Raw genomic sequence first — 14,666 nt, forward strand, 5'->3', positions numbered from 1 at the left:
GTAGAGAAGAAAGTTAATCTTTCCGCAACATTTTATCAAAGGATGTGGTGGTTATTATTCCATAGTCGAAAAAGGTTCAACGTTAGATAGGATGAAAGGCTTGATGAAGGTAAATAAGCTAAAGGAGATGTTAAGCCCCCTTCTTCTAGCCCTAAATCCCTTGTGGTTGTTCTAAGTTCTGATATGGTCTCTGTGTTAGATAGAGAATAGGATAAATTAAAGAATGTGGCTATTCATTTTTGTTGCTTTAGACTCTCCCTACAAGAAAGATTCTAGATGAAAGGATTGCTAATGTATGGGGCAAGAGATTTAACATTCATATTACATTTTGTACAGTGGTTTTACAAAGGGTTATTACTTATGTCCTTTAAAAATTATGAAATGTAAAATAAGCTACAAAAAGAAATTTTAGAATGTTTAAAGCTCTAATTATAGGGCTCTTCCTTGGCCACAAATATGCTAATCAAGGAGGGTTTGACCTCTCCTCAACTTTGATCTTTTCTGCCACAACTCCTATCCTTGATAGGTAAAGTTCATAAAATGAAAGATCCAAGAATGACTCTCCTTCATATGAATGCCAAATTACTGGTTTCTCAGAGCCCAAGATAAATATCCCTTAAGAAATTGAGGTTGAATTACATGAAAATCTATTTACTTGTTGTTTAGAAGTTTTGGGAGGCTTGAATGTAAGCAACCCTAAGTTCTATCCACAAACGTTTGATGCTAACCCTTAATAGCCTAAGAATGAAGGATTAAAAACTAGTAGTCTTTGTACAGATGGGGTTGTTGATACTATGATTGGGGTTATTATTGACCTCCCAAAAGAATTGAACAAGTTGATATATATCTATTTCTAAGACTGCTCCTGCAAAAGATTGTCATATAAGTGTTAATAAAGTTGACAACCTATAACTTGTGCCTAATTCAAATACACCCAGCAATTGATCAAAGAGAAGATAAAACAAAGGCCTCCAAACATTAGATCTAAAGGCATAAAAAATTTCCACAACAAGTCAAATTATGATATTGCTATGCGGATTCAACTTTGTAGATTTTAAGTCAAACTCATTGGCCCATGTTTCATGAGTAATAGTTCACAAGGACTCATCTCTCATGAGAATAAATGGAACACTTAGCACTCATTGCAATTAGATGATGCTCACAGGTGGTGGATAAGCTAATATCATAATTTATTAACTATAAACTAACACTATGAATCATAAAAAAACAAAAGACTAGTAGACTGAAAATGTGTTCTTAGCAACAATAGTTGCCTATTCATTTAATGTGACAAGAATGTATTCAAAGCCATGCATGAGAATCTCAAAAGAAGTTCAGCCTTCACTGTTTGACTGTCATGGCTATACTAAGATAACTGTGGTACAAGGGGTGAATTGATAAATTTGTCCCCACAATTGGGACTGACAATAGCAAGAAATAAATAAGCAATATTTGAGAGAGATTTAAACAACATAGATCACCTGGAAGGCTTAAGGTTGGTGCTAGATGACAAAATCAGAGGTTTGAAAAGCATAGTTGAATTACTAGTCACAATGGGAAATAGAGGCTTGCTGCCTACCACTTGGAGAGCTAATGTGGATCTAGAACTATAACATTTCTCATTCCTATACATGTGATTTGAGATATAACAATGCCTTAATATTGACTATGAAACTCAATCTTTGCTTCTTTATAGTCAATTCTACAATTTATATTTCCAAAGCATTGATGAGAAATATCATTCAATGTGAATCTGTAATCTGCTCAAGTAATCTGGTTCCAGATGTTTGGTGTAACAAGATCACAATGTACTAGTGAATATGTGTAAGTTGCTACAAATAATGATAGGTGACGGTAGAGATGGAAACATCACCTGAATACAATGAGTATCTTTATTAGTATCTTAATTTGTGATGGGACTAAGTTTACACTTAATTAATAATAATATTGGATAGTTGGTAATGTGATTTTGTAGCATTCTTTTAGATTATTGGGTTTTTATTTCCCAATCTTGAATAATTTTCAAAAAAACACAAAAATTAAATCTGAGATGTGTGGCAAGATTATCCAACACAATCTCAAATCTAGCTTTAACACATTTGATTTTGACAACCTCTAGTATTTAATGAGGAATAACAAGCTCGAAAGAAGATACATCAGATTTGAATACACAAAAATCAATTCTTGGAGCCAATAATATGATTTAATTTCCCATCCCATAGGCTTTGACTCAATCCTTGATTAGGCAACTACCATAACACATTAATACAAACTTCAGTCGAATGTTTAAAAATCATTTCCCATAGCTTTCTACAACTATCAGTATTTCCTACCTATCAAAGAAAAGCTAGCAAATATACATGATTACCTGAGTCAATAAGCCAGTTTGAGATAGTTGATCTCCAACTAAAGTCTAGCTTACTGGATTTTCAAGACCAGCAAAGTTAAAACCAGATCCCATACCTCCAATTGGTTGACATGAACCTTGATGTGGAAAATGCCCCCCAATGGGACCACTAGCACTTCCACCTCCTGTACCAAATCATTTGTTACACTTCACTCTTGCATTCTTGTCTCTTGGTGATGGATCTTGTAGTGTGATTCAAAACATTGATCCTAAAAATACCATACACAATCAAATTGAAAAACAAAAAATTTACTTTTCAAATAGATTAATGTTGATGTAGCTACAAGATTATGCTTACCACAAATTCATTTGATCCAAAACATTGATGTTAAACCACACATTCATTTGATCCAAAACATTGATGCTAAACTACAAATTCATTTGATCCAAAATGATGATGCTAAAAATATTTACACAATTGAATTTAAAAATCAAATTAAAGTGTCATTCAAACTTACCATATCTGAAGGGATAAGCAACAACATCCACTGCACCTTTCAAAAAAATTGTGAACAAAAAGGATGAAATCGCTAAAGAAAATAAACAAATTATTTTGGAATGAAAATCTGGGACTTGAAGAAAGCATTTAAGCATTATAACACTTAATAAGATCTAGCTTGGATTAATCACCTAAGCCATAAGCAACATTTCACAAAGAGTTCCATTTCCTTTGCGTAAAACTTCATTAGGGGGCATAAGGATTATTGTTGCTAAAGAAAAGATAAAAGGGTGTACATATGTCATGTAAAGCTAATATGTTGCAACTACATCAGATACTGAATAGGAAGCCATTGTCTACACAAAATAAGCATCAAAAGAACATATCATGGCACTTAGAAATGGAGAGCAATATAACTAGTACACTGGCAAATAATTTAAAAAAGCAATGTAAATAGCAATACAATATTATCTTTTACTCCTACTAGTGAAGAACAAAATGAGTGAATCAAGAAATTGGCATCAATATTCAAGTGTATCATTATGACTGACTTGTGGCTCTTCCATTACAAAGCTGACCATATCCTCATGATTTACTTCCAATGGATCATAACCTAACTTTGCTTTTGTAACAGCCTACATTAGAATGCGAAGAAAGAAAGAAAAAAGGTAGAAACTTTATTAACAACCATGAATGACCAAGAATAAGTCAACAGGTTGGAACGTACATCAGATATAATACAAGCAAACTAGAAAAACTTGTCCTAGGACAATTAACTGAATTGTTAAGCACTGACATAATACTTGCATATTTTTTATTTATATTCTATGGCTTAAAATAGGAATACATCTACTAAACATAATACAAATGACTCAACGAATTTGAATGTGGTAGAAGAGTGATCAACAACACAGTGACACTTGTTGGTTTGAGAAAAGATTCAAAAAGAGGACTGGTTGAGGATGCATTTCAACAACAAGAAAGAGTGAAGAGATGATGCAGGCATCACTCTAATGCAAAGATTGGCAACGAATAACATGCAAACATATGCTTATTTTATAAACTTCAATGAAATCTATTTTCTCCTAATCCAAGAAATTATACCAATGTCTAGCTGAAATAATTAGAAATAGATTAAAAGCAGTGGAATGTATAGCAAGTAAAATAGCAAGGGAGTGAAGAAAAATAGCTATAGTCATGGGGCAAAGAGAACAAAAAAAAGTGGGCTTAATTGAAGCATGTGGTGAACCTGAGAAGATTAATTGCTAAGTCGGTACAATGATTAATAGAAAGGTAAGGGAAGAGCCTACAAAATAGTAGAAACAAAAAAAGGCCACTGCAAATGGGTGTGTGTATAATAGTAGTGTTGTGACCTTTTCATATATTTCCCCATTGCAAATGGGGACCCCCTCACTTGCTTACTGGTATGGTCATTTTAGGCTTAGGTGTGAGTCATTAACCCACGATCTAAGAGTCATCAAGGATTGGAAGAAAATGGTAGAAAGTATCAAGAAAATCACCAAGGAAGTTGTTAACAAGTTTCCTACAAAGTTTCATGGAGACATTGACAAGAGAGTCGTCAAGGTGGGTCATGGAAATGTAGAAATCGTGAAACAAGTCAAACTAAAAGCACGAGTAGAAGTGGAAATTCCTTCAATTTGTAAGTCAAGTGGGATAGAAAGATGCAAATGTTAAAGACAAAAGTATTTAAGAATCTTATATAGAACAAGGGAATGCTTAAGGATTCTTGCACATTCAATTGAAAAATCAAGTTAAGTTCCAGAAAAATGAAAGTCTTAGGCAAAAACCTTCCTCATTTCTAGCTCATTTCCTAAAATTTGGTCAATCTAAGAAACATTTCCAGCTCCCCTTCTAAATTCCAACCTCCTTGAGAGCCCAATTCCCTTTGTCTGAAGACCTAAAAGATCACGTATAATTGGATCATGTACAATTATCATGCGCAACTTAAGCATTTGATAGTAATGTGTAAGCACTATAATAGACCAAAAATATGTGATCTTAACAATATAACATACCACAAAAATGAGTTAGCCCAGGGGCATCATGTATTGTCCATACAAGCATTGCATGGAATTGAAATTTTTTATGTCCTAACAGTCTAGAGATGTCTTACATAGTGATTCCATTCCATAACTTCAACAACGTGTCAATTAGGGGCTCAATATACATATTCATATCTTTAACTTAGTATTTACCTAGCAATTGAATGAACATAAACATTACGTAATTATTATAACCATTTTCATGCACTATTTATAAATTAATTTAGATAACTATAAAATAAAAAAAACCTGGCACAATCATTGACAACATTATGTGCTCCCTCTTTATGGACATCCAAGGAGGAATGTTATTGTTAATAACAAAAATAGGCCATACTGAGTAAACAGATCTCATATCTCCATATGGATTGACACCATCCACCGCCAATGAAAGTTTCAAATTACAAGGTTCTTCTTTAAAGTGTGACCATGTTTCTTCTATCTCTCTAAATGTAGAACCATCGGCAGGAATTCGCATAATGTCATCCTAACTTTTATTGTGTGCATGGTAATCCATAAATTGTGCCAAGCTAGCGCACCTAAATAACCGTTCAAGACGTGGAATAATGGGAATCTATTGAAGAACCTTGTGAGGCACTTTTTTTGTTATTTGATCTAATCGATATCTACTAACATGACAATTAGGGCATTCTATTGCAAATTCATGTTTTTTATGAGTTTTGGAGTTTGGATTTTCTTGTGGTGGAGACAAAGACACAATCAACAGGTTTTCTTACTTGGGAAAGATCTTACAGGAGACAAATGCTCATGCCTTAACTTTGGTCCCAATGAATTTTCCTTCAACACTTTGAGGTTATCCTTTCCATAACAATCCACCATGCGAGACTAATCCTTCCCACAATCAGAAGATTTTTGTTTAGGTTGCCCTTTACCTCTCTTGATAGTCTCAAAGCTTGACTGTGGCACTTGAGAATTGCTTGGGGCAAAATTTAGTTGTGAAATCTTCTGAATTAGTACTAATGAATCTGTATAGAGGAAATTCCTATATTTTCTCTGATTAATAAATACAGTGTAAACAAACTTTTACAAAATCAAATACTTTCTCTCCTGATGCAATAATGTTTGGATTTTCTCTTGTTAAACATGCTAAACAAAAAGTTGTGATAGAATCAAAATATTGAGCTTTAATTTCAGAGTTTCTTCATCATGAACCCTCAAATATGATTTGATTTAAAAAAATATAGACACTCAATCAGGTAATTTCACGGGAGCTTAGAAGTTCAAGAGGAACAAGAACAGAAGCTTCATGAGGATATGGTGAAAAAGACTAGAGAATGGGACAAATCAAAGTGTGAGCTTGATTCTAGAATAGTAGAACTAGAGCAGCTGCTAAATAAGGCAAAAGCAAGAATTAATGCAGCATCCACATCTCTTTAGGAAAATTCAAAAGCATTATCTGATTTGCAAGAAGCCAGAAACCAAGTTGAGTCTGAGGCTAAAGTTCTTCAAACTAAACTTGAGATGTTAGAAAGTGAGAATGTTGGACTCAAATATAAACTTCATGCACTTAACAAAGAACTAGGCATAATAATTGATGAAAGGGATATTAGTAAGAAATCTGCCCAAGCTACTAGCAAGCAGCAAATAGAAACAGTTAAGAAAGTTACCAAGTTAGAGGCCGAGTGTCAGAGGCTAAGAGGTATGCTTAAAAAATGATTACCAGGGCCTACTACACTGGCTCAAATGAAACTTGAAGTAGATACTGCTGGAAGGGAGTTTGGGGATATCAAATTGAGGAGGTCACTTAGTAAGGGTGCTAGTTCACCATGTTCTTTAGTAGAGACATTAAATGATAGACACAAAGAACATTCTCAGAAAGCAACTGAATACCATACAAGAAAAGTGTCAGCAATAGAAGAAGAGAACAAGATGCTAAAAGATTCTCTCTCAAAGCAAAATGGTGAGCTTAAGGCTTCTAGAGTCATGTGTGCTAGAATAGGTACCAAACTCTCCACTGTTAAACAATAGTTGGAATCTTTGAGGCGAAGGCAAGGAAAACCTGCACTTGAGTTGCATTTGGAAGGATCAAGAAATGAAAGCACAAGCAATCCACCAAGCTTGTCTTCCATTTTTTAGGACAAGAATAATGGTGACCCTAGTACAGAGTCATGGGCTTCAGCACTGATTGCAGAGCTAGATCATATCAAAATAGAAAAGGTCATTGGCAAAGCTAAGAAGCTCAGTGATGTGTCCAAGGTAGATTTGATGGATGATTTCCTTGAGATGGAGAGATTGGCTTCCATGGATTCAACTGGATTGGATCAGGCAGAAGTAGGAAATTTAGATGATATAACTGATAAGAATGTTTCAGGAAGTTTTGATATTTCATCTAATCAAGAAGATAGAGCTTTCTTAGAAGAAGCTCTTGCACAAAAAGAATCAAAGCTTCAAACTGTCAATCAAGAATGCTTTGAGTTGTTAAAAAAAATTAACCATTTACAAGAAAATCTAATTGTTCTGCAAGCTAGAAACACTTGGAATGAATCTGCCCTAGTTAGTCTCAAAGAAAAGCATGATATGATCCTTTTTGTTGATGTTGAGGGTGCAAACTTGCACAAAATACTAGATGAGGTCAAATATGCCATGGCAATAGATGCTCAAAGTACTAGAGATTCTCAGACACATATCTGGTCTTCTGTGAAAGCTAACTTCACTTCTCATTCTGATACTAGGATTAGAATTAGTTCTATTGATGTAGAGTTTGCAACTGCTATTGTTAGCATCGTTAATTTCTTACAATCTATAGCCCAAGACCCTCAAAAGACTAAAAAATTTAAATCATCAGATACTGATAAACTAGTTTTTAGAATTCAGGAGTTTTCTCAGTTAGTGGATTACTTTTTGTAGTGTAAAGAAAACATTATAGAGTTAATTTTTGAACTAATATCTTTGTTATCTCAATTTAGGAAAATGTTTGCTCTTGGTATCAGTGAAATCTTCCAAAATGAAGGTATAGATTTTGGCAACCAATTGCCCAACCTGATGCAGTCTAGTTTTCTTTGTAATTCAATTAGTACATATAATTTCACAAGACAAGAAAGTGCTCAAGATCTTTCAGGAGAAGAAAAGGCTAATAGCCTACGCTTTCAACTAGCTAGTGGCAATTTATACATAATTAGGAAGCTTAACAGCATTCAAGTAGAAAAAACATCTTTGGAATCTGAGTTGAAGGCCCAAGTAAGCAAAATTGGAGAGTTAAAAGAGGAGCTCATATGTCTCAAGAGTTAGAATGCTAATCTGGAAGGAGTCTTCACTGTAATAAAAGAGAAGCTTGATCACACCCAGCATCAAGTTATAGAGTTGGAGGAACAACTTATGCATTTGAAGAGTGACAATGCTAATCTAAAAGGTATTCCTTGTAAGGAAACTCAGGTGCGAAAACAGCTTCCTACACTAATCTCATAAGGAAAGTATTATGCAAATCCTATTAAAATCTTCTACACTTACAGATTCAATATCATGTAAAAAAAAATATTGCAACCAAACATGCATACAAAAAATAGACAGAGAAAGGAACACATAACACAAGGATTTGCCGATGGAGAAAAACCTTTTGGTAAAACAACCCCACCCCTTCAGAACTTTTACAATGTATTATCTTCAACACGAGGTTACAATACACTTGCAATGCAAGTTCAACATCAACAACAAAAGACTCCAGTAGCTACTCACAGTACCAACAATACACCTTTTTTCACATCTCTTCGCAACCCTAAAAATTCTTATAACATGCAGTTCACTTTAGGGATACTCCCAAAAGGTAAATCATATTAGGGTTTTACCATTCTCCGAGAAAATAGGAACCCCAAAAAAAAATTTTGGGCGATGCCCCGAACCCCACTATTGGGGTAGAGTGTAAGTACTCAAATATCTTAGTTGCCACATGTCTTCACCTGTCATTGAATCTTCCTAACATAGCACTTACGTGTCATAGGAATCCGTCATAACCATTTTAGTCATGATCTCCTTACACACAATTCAAGATGTCGACACATCAACATTATTTGCAAGAAATACATTTTACAAAATAAATAATAAGAATAGGAATTATACAAGGTTGAGACACCTTATTCCTAACATTCCTAGCTGCAACTAAAGAGAAACTTGAACTCGCAGAAAGTCAACTTACTAAATCAGAACAAATGTTGGCAAACTTGCAAATGCAGCTTGAATCTGCTAAGGAATCACAGTAGTTATTAGAGAATGAACTAGCAGCCATGATTTCACATAAATCAGATATTAAATCTCAATTCAAGGCAACAAAAATTGAGATGAAAGAGTTGTCTGAAAAAGTGGGTGCTTTGGAGCTAGAGCTTCAGGAGGAGCGCATGCAATGCAAAGATACCATTACCAAGTGCGAGGTTTTAGAGGAGCAGTTACAAAGGTTTATGAAATGCTTCAATCATGTTTCAAATATACCATATTGATGTATATTTTAATTTCCTAAGATATGTTGAGTTCTATCTGATTTTTTTTATAACTTCTTCAGCATGCATGTATTCAGTTTTAGACCTAGGGTTTCTGAACTAAGGTGAAGATGTTTAATTGGATACCAGGAAGGAACAATTTTTTGAGTATTCCTAAAGTTTTGTATCAGAGGAATAAATTAGAAAGAGACTAGTATTAACTAGCTTGCTTGGAACCCCTCATATTTAATCTATGTTCTTTTTTTATTTGCTAAATATACAAATCAAAAGTATGCATATATTACTAATTTGTGCTTGCTTTCTATTTATTCTCCATGCTAACCAATGTAAAGTTCATGGTTGAAGTACAATGAAATTTTCTATTTTATCATCACAATGAGATTTAAACTATAAGATTTAGCATGAAGATCTGCTTGGCATGAAGCCATGTTTTCCTATCTTGTTTATGTAAAAGTAGATTCCACGATAATAAATGTCCAAGAATGTATCATGAATAATTGACATGACTTAAATACAAGTAAGTCTACCATATCTTCACAATCCATGTTAAATGTTGATCTGTTTCTAGGATAAATTGTGTGACAGTTTTTAGCATCAATGTTTCGGATCATACTACATGATCCATCATCAGGATATGAGAGAGTAACGATGATAGATCACGTAGGATGATCCAAAACATTGATGCTAAAAACTGTCACAAAATCGATCCAAGAAACAAATTAACATTTGAGTATAGTTGCCTCGAAATGAGGCAAAACTATCCAAAAGGGACTATATACACTAAGAAAAATATGGTAGTTTTGTGATATGGATATCTAATACAAATAGCTTTCTCTCCTTTTAATATCAACTAGATAAAATGGTCTAAAAGGCTTTATCAATGCTTTCATGAATGATTTTCAATATGAATTTGTAGAAAGCAAGTAAGAATATCATCTTTGTCAAATATGCCATATGTTTAATTCTTATGTTTGTCTTTATTCGGATAATATTCCTACTTCTATGTTTTATGCCCATTGATATACTTATGAACATTGCCAAAATTATTATTTTTTGTGACATACAAGGGTCTAAAACAATCAGAATTGGACAAAATATACCAAAAATGTTAAATTGAGAAAATACTCAAAATTATAGTACTACAACATTACAAATAAGTGATTTTCAAAAACATTGTAAGCATTTACAATGGACTTAAAAATACTACACATTTAAAATTATGGACAATTGTTATGTAAATTGGATACTTGCCTAAACCATTAGCTTTCTTGCAGAAATGAAACTTTGCTCGATATGTTTATGAAATCGATAAAAAAAGGGTCTTCTTCTGAGGTGGCTCTTGCTGCACACGCTGCAAGTAAATTATAGTTAGAAATGTTTTACATAGTAGCTCTATTGCTATTCCACAAGATTTTCTAATTTGGGAGATGAAAGAATTTTATAAATTCTTTTAGGTCTGCTAGCAATAACAATTGGTGTTGGTGAAGTAGCCCATAAAGTGATGGAAGACTCTATTCCAATTTTTTCTTGTGCATGTAAAATTGCATCAGATGCAAAAAATTACTCAATGGTATGAAATTCTAGTTTGCAGCCACAAGTTAGATATTTGGTTTTTTTATGGAAATATTTTCAAAGTCTGGAACTCTAATGCAGAGAGCACTTTTGACATGCACAACTAACCTACAATATTGCCTAGCTACTCATTATATTTCCTCTCGTCTATATCACAAAATATTTAGATTTTGATTGTTGTTTATGCATAGAAGAGTGCACAAATGTGGAAAATAATGCAAACCTTGAATGTGAATGTTAAGATTCTCTATCTTTTCCTTGCCATTGGAGTATAGAAGTGTGAATTACAATATTCCCATACTCCAGAATCATAAGGTTACACAAAAATCAAGATTTATTATTCAACTTTCACTCGAGGGTGAACAAATTATAGATTAGATGATGAAAGACTACGTCAATTAGTGCAAAATTTTGGCTATTTTTTTATGTTATCCCTAATAGAGCCCAAAAAAAAGAGAAGGCACATGAAAGGCCTCTAAGAATTCCAAACAAATTTAAGTTTTAGTAGCATAGAATATTTTTCAATTGATGCACCATACAAAGTTATAGTTAGTTTCCTTTATAACATATGGCTTAAGATGATAATGGAGGCCTGAACTCCCAAATAGTTAAGCCTTTTTTGGTACATCTAGAGTGGCCAAACAATTGGCAAGTTGAGGTAAGGCATTGTTATGGAAATGATTAAGGATGGGCTGAAATTGTGTAATCACTTAGTGCATCATTTAAATTTCCAAATGAATTGGGTATAAAATGCTCCACTTCTGTCTCTGAAATCTAAGGAAAAAATCCAAGCTATATATCATCTTGGTATTGTTGTGGCACACCCCCATTTTTCATTCCCATTCTAAGATTCTTAGGCACCCAAGTTGAACCTAGTTTATTAAATATTTCTTTAGATATCTCATGGTATAAAATCCCTCATTATATTTTAGGAACTTTTATCTATCCCCAAATAGTGATGGTGAAATTATAATGGCATCTAATCATTCTTAAAGAGGGCTTGGTTTTTGTTAGGGTGATTCAAGCCATATGTAAACAGAGCTAGGAATGTGCAACCATCACCAAAATAGAAGGATTCTTGACATCTCTTAGAATTCTCTAGAGTTCTTAAAGTATCTTGGAAGTGTCTAGGCATTCTCTAGTTTAAACACCTAGGAACAACAAAAGAAAAAAGGAAGGAGTTGGGCCCAAAAGCTCCTCTACTTTACTGCAAATGCTTCTATCTGCAAGTGATAATGCAACCAGTTCTTGGACAAGGTGTGAGGGGTTGTAAAAATTTAAGCTTGAAAAAGGGATTAAAGATGGGCCTGATATGAATCCCTATAAAGCTAGTTTTGTTGTAGGTAGAGATAGGTTATTGCCAAAAGATGATACTTGGCCTCAAAATAGTAAAGTAGATTTGGTATAGTCAAATGCTTACACATATGGGCTATTTATGAATCCTAAGACCTCAGAGATAGTTTAGAGGTGTGCAAATTCCTCACTTATCAAAACTTGTGAGCAATGGTGTAGATAAGAACCACTTACAATACTAGAAGATGATTTTAGTAAATGAATCTAGATTTCCCAATCCTAAAATTTAGGTAGAAAAATGTATTATAATGGCTCATAAAGAACTTACACAAAAAATGAATACATAATAGAAGATGAAAACCCTCAAGTATTGTATGAGACATCCAAAACTTCATTATAGAAATTAGCTTTTCCCACTCCTTTAACTTGTCACTGTCGAACACCACCCATGCAATCCAAGTAAAGGAACCTCCCAAAATCAGTGTGAGGAGAGAGGGAAAGAAAATTTCAATCCATAGAGCATTTTTATTCTTAGAGAAATCATTGGCCCAATCATTGACTAAGGACTCAAGTGTTACGCAAAAGAAAACAATGCAGAAGAAAACCCTTACACAACTCCTACTCCTTCGCGCGCTCAAACGTCAATGAAATAAAAAATGTTTCAAGTAGATTCAGGTGGAGATGCACAAGCAGTGTCAAGCCAGGGACAAGAAATCTCATTATCTGCCAATCATATCATTGTCTCCCTCCTTCCCTGATCGATCTTCTCATTGAAAGCAAGCACCAGCCGGGGATTGAAATGGTTTTTCGAGTAGGAAAGGAGGAATGAGAGGCAGAGGAAACTCTTTCTTAAACTATTGGATGGGATTCAAGATCTAAAAAGATGGGCTGCCACTTCATATCTTTTCCGACCACAATGCAAAAGAAAACCCTTACACAGCTCCAGCTCCTTCGTTCGCTCTCAAACATCAATGAAATGAAAAATGTTTTTTCATGTTGAAGTCAAACCCATGTTGGTTGAAATTTTGACCAACAAGGGCTTAGATTTTTAAAAAGAGGATTTTTCCCTTCTCCAATCTGACCAACGTAAATCTTTTTAATTGATGGTCAAAATTTTTGGTCGAAAAATAAGATCAAATGTAGTAGTGGGTGGAGTGAGGATGAGGGGAGGTATAGATAGTTGTGCAAGGTCTAGTCAGTGGGTAGATGATGTGAGTTAGAGTAGGATAGAGTAGGTCAGGGATAGGTTACTCGATGATGTGCAATTTATTTAGTGACAGAGGCCGTAGATATAGGTTCTCACTCTAGGGGCACAAGAATTACAGCCATAAGGGTAGCAATAGGCACCACCATAGGGGAATATACCACCAAAGAGACTAGTTGATTCATCAAATATAGAGACTCGAATGAGTTCCATGGAGGTAGGGATGAGTGAGTTGATGAGTATTTTTCAGGCTTTTATAGCTACGATGTCACCGAGGCCATTTCCATCGCCACCGCCACTGAGGATAGATGGGGCTACGACCAATTAGATGACTACAACCATACCTATTACACTGACAACAAGTGTCATAGAGAAGGCTCCTCGAGATGAGAATAGTGTCCCCAGTGATCAGGGGCCTTCATAGTAGATATAGATAGATGATGCAGACTGTAAGACACAAGGTTGATCTATGTATCATTTTGTATCACACTTTTATTAACTTATGATGTGTATCATTGATGAGGATCTATTGATGTCCATGTGGATGTACTTTGTGACCTTTTTATGTTTATGTGGATATATGTTGGGACCTTTGATTTTCATGTTGATGTGATCCTTTTGATATATGATTATTTGATCTTGGAGACATTTTGATGTTGCAGTTGTCGTATCATGGAATCTTGTATACATGTGATGTTGTCATTTAATTGATATGATAATCATAGATGTTGATGTATCATGGATAATTAATGTAGTATATATAATAACATGATATGTATGAATGAAAATGTACTAATGAGATGTGTGAATGAAATGTTAGGTAAGGAGATGCATAAATTAAATGAAAGGTGATGAACATAAATGTAATGTAATGTCACGAATGTAATGAAATATGGGTGAATGAAATATAATGAAATGAAATGGAATGTAAATGAAATATAATGAAATGAAATGTAATGAGGAAACGAGAGGGGATGAAATAAAAGGAAAACAATGGATATGGATAAATGTAAAATATAAAATGTAAAATGATGGATGAATGAAAAGTGAAATGCGATGGTAGGATATGTGTAAATGGAATGTAGTGTGATGAAATGATAGGTAACAAGATTAGATGAAATGAGGAATGAAATGACAAATAAAATGTGAGTAAATGAGACATGATAAAATACAATGAAATGATATGATAAATGAAGTGTAATGATATGATATGAAAAAGTGAAAGAAGATGGTGAATGAA

At 34.0% G+C, this 14,666-nt stretch overlaps 1 pseudogene; it reads left to right on the top strand.

Moving 5' to 3' along the window:
• The window catches only part of LOC149580449 (filament-like plant protein 4), a 60,522-nt pseudogene extending 52,187 nt beyond the window's left edge, over positions 1–8,335 (top strand).
• Positions 8,336–14,666: the final 6,331 nt, after the last annotated feature.

Source organism: Cupressus sempervirens, chromosome 1 (genome assembly GCF_028749045.1).
Source record: "Cupressus sempervirens isolate cs-2001-9-10 chromosome 1, ASM2874904v1, whole genome shotgun sequence".
NCBI classification, from domain to species: Eukaryota; Viridiplantae; Streptophyta; class Pinopsida; order Cupressales; family Cupressaceae; genus Cupressus; species Cupressus sempervirens.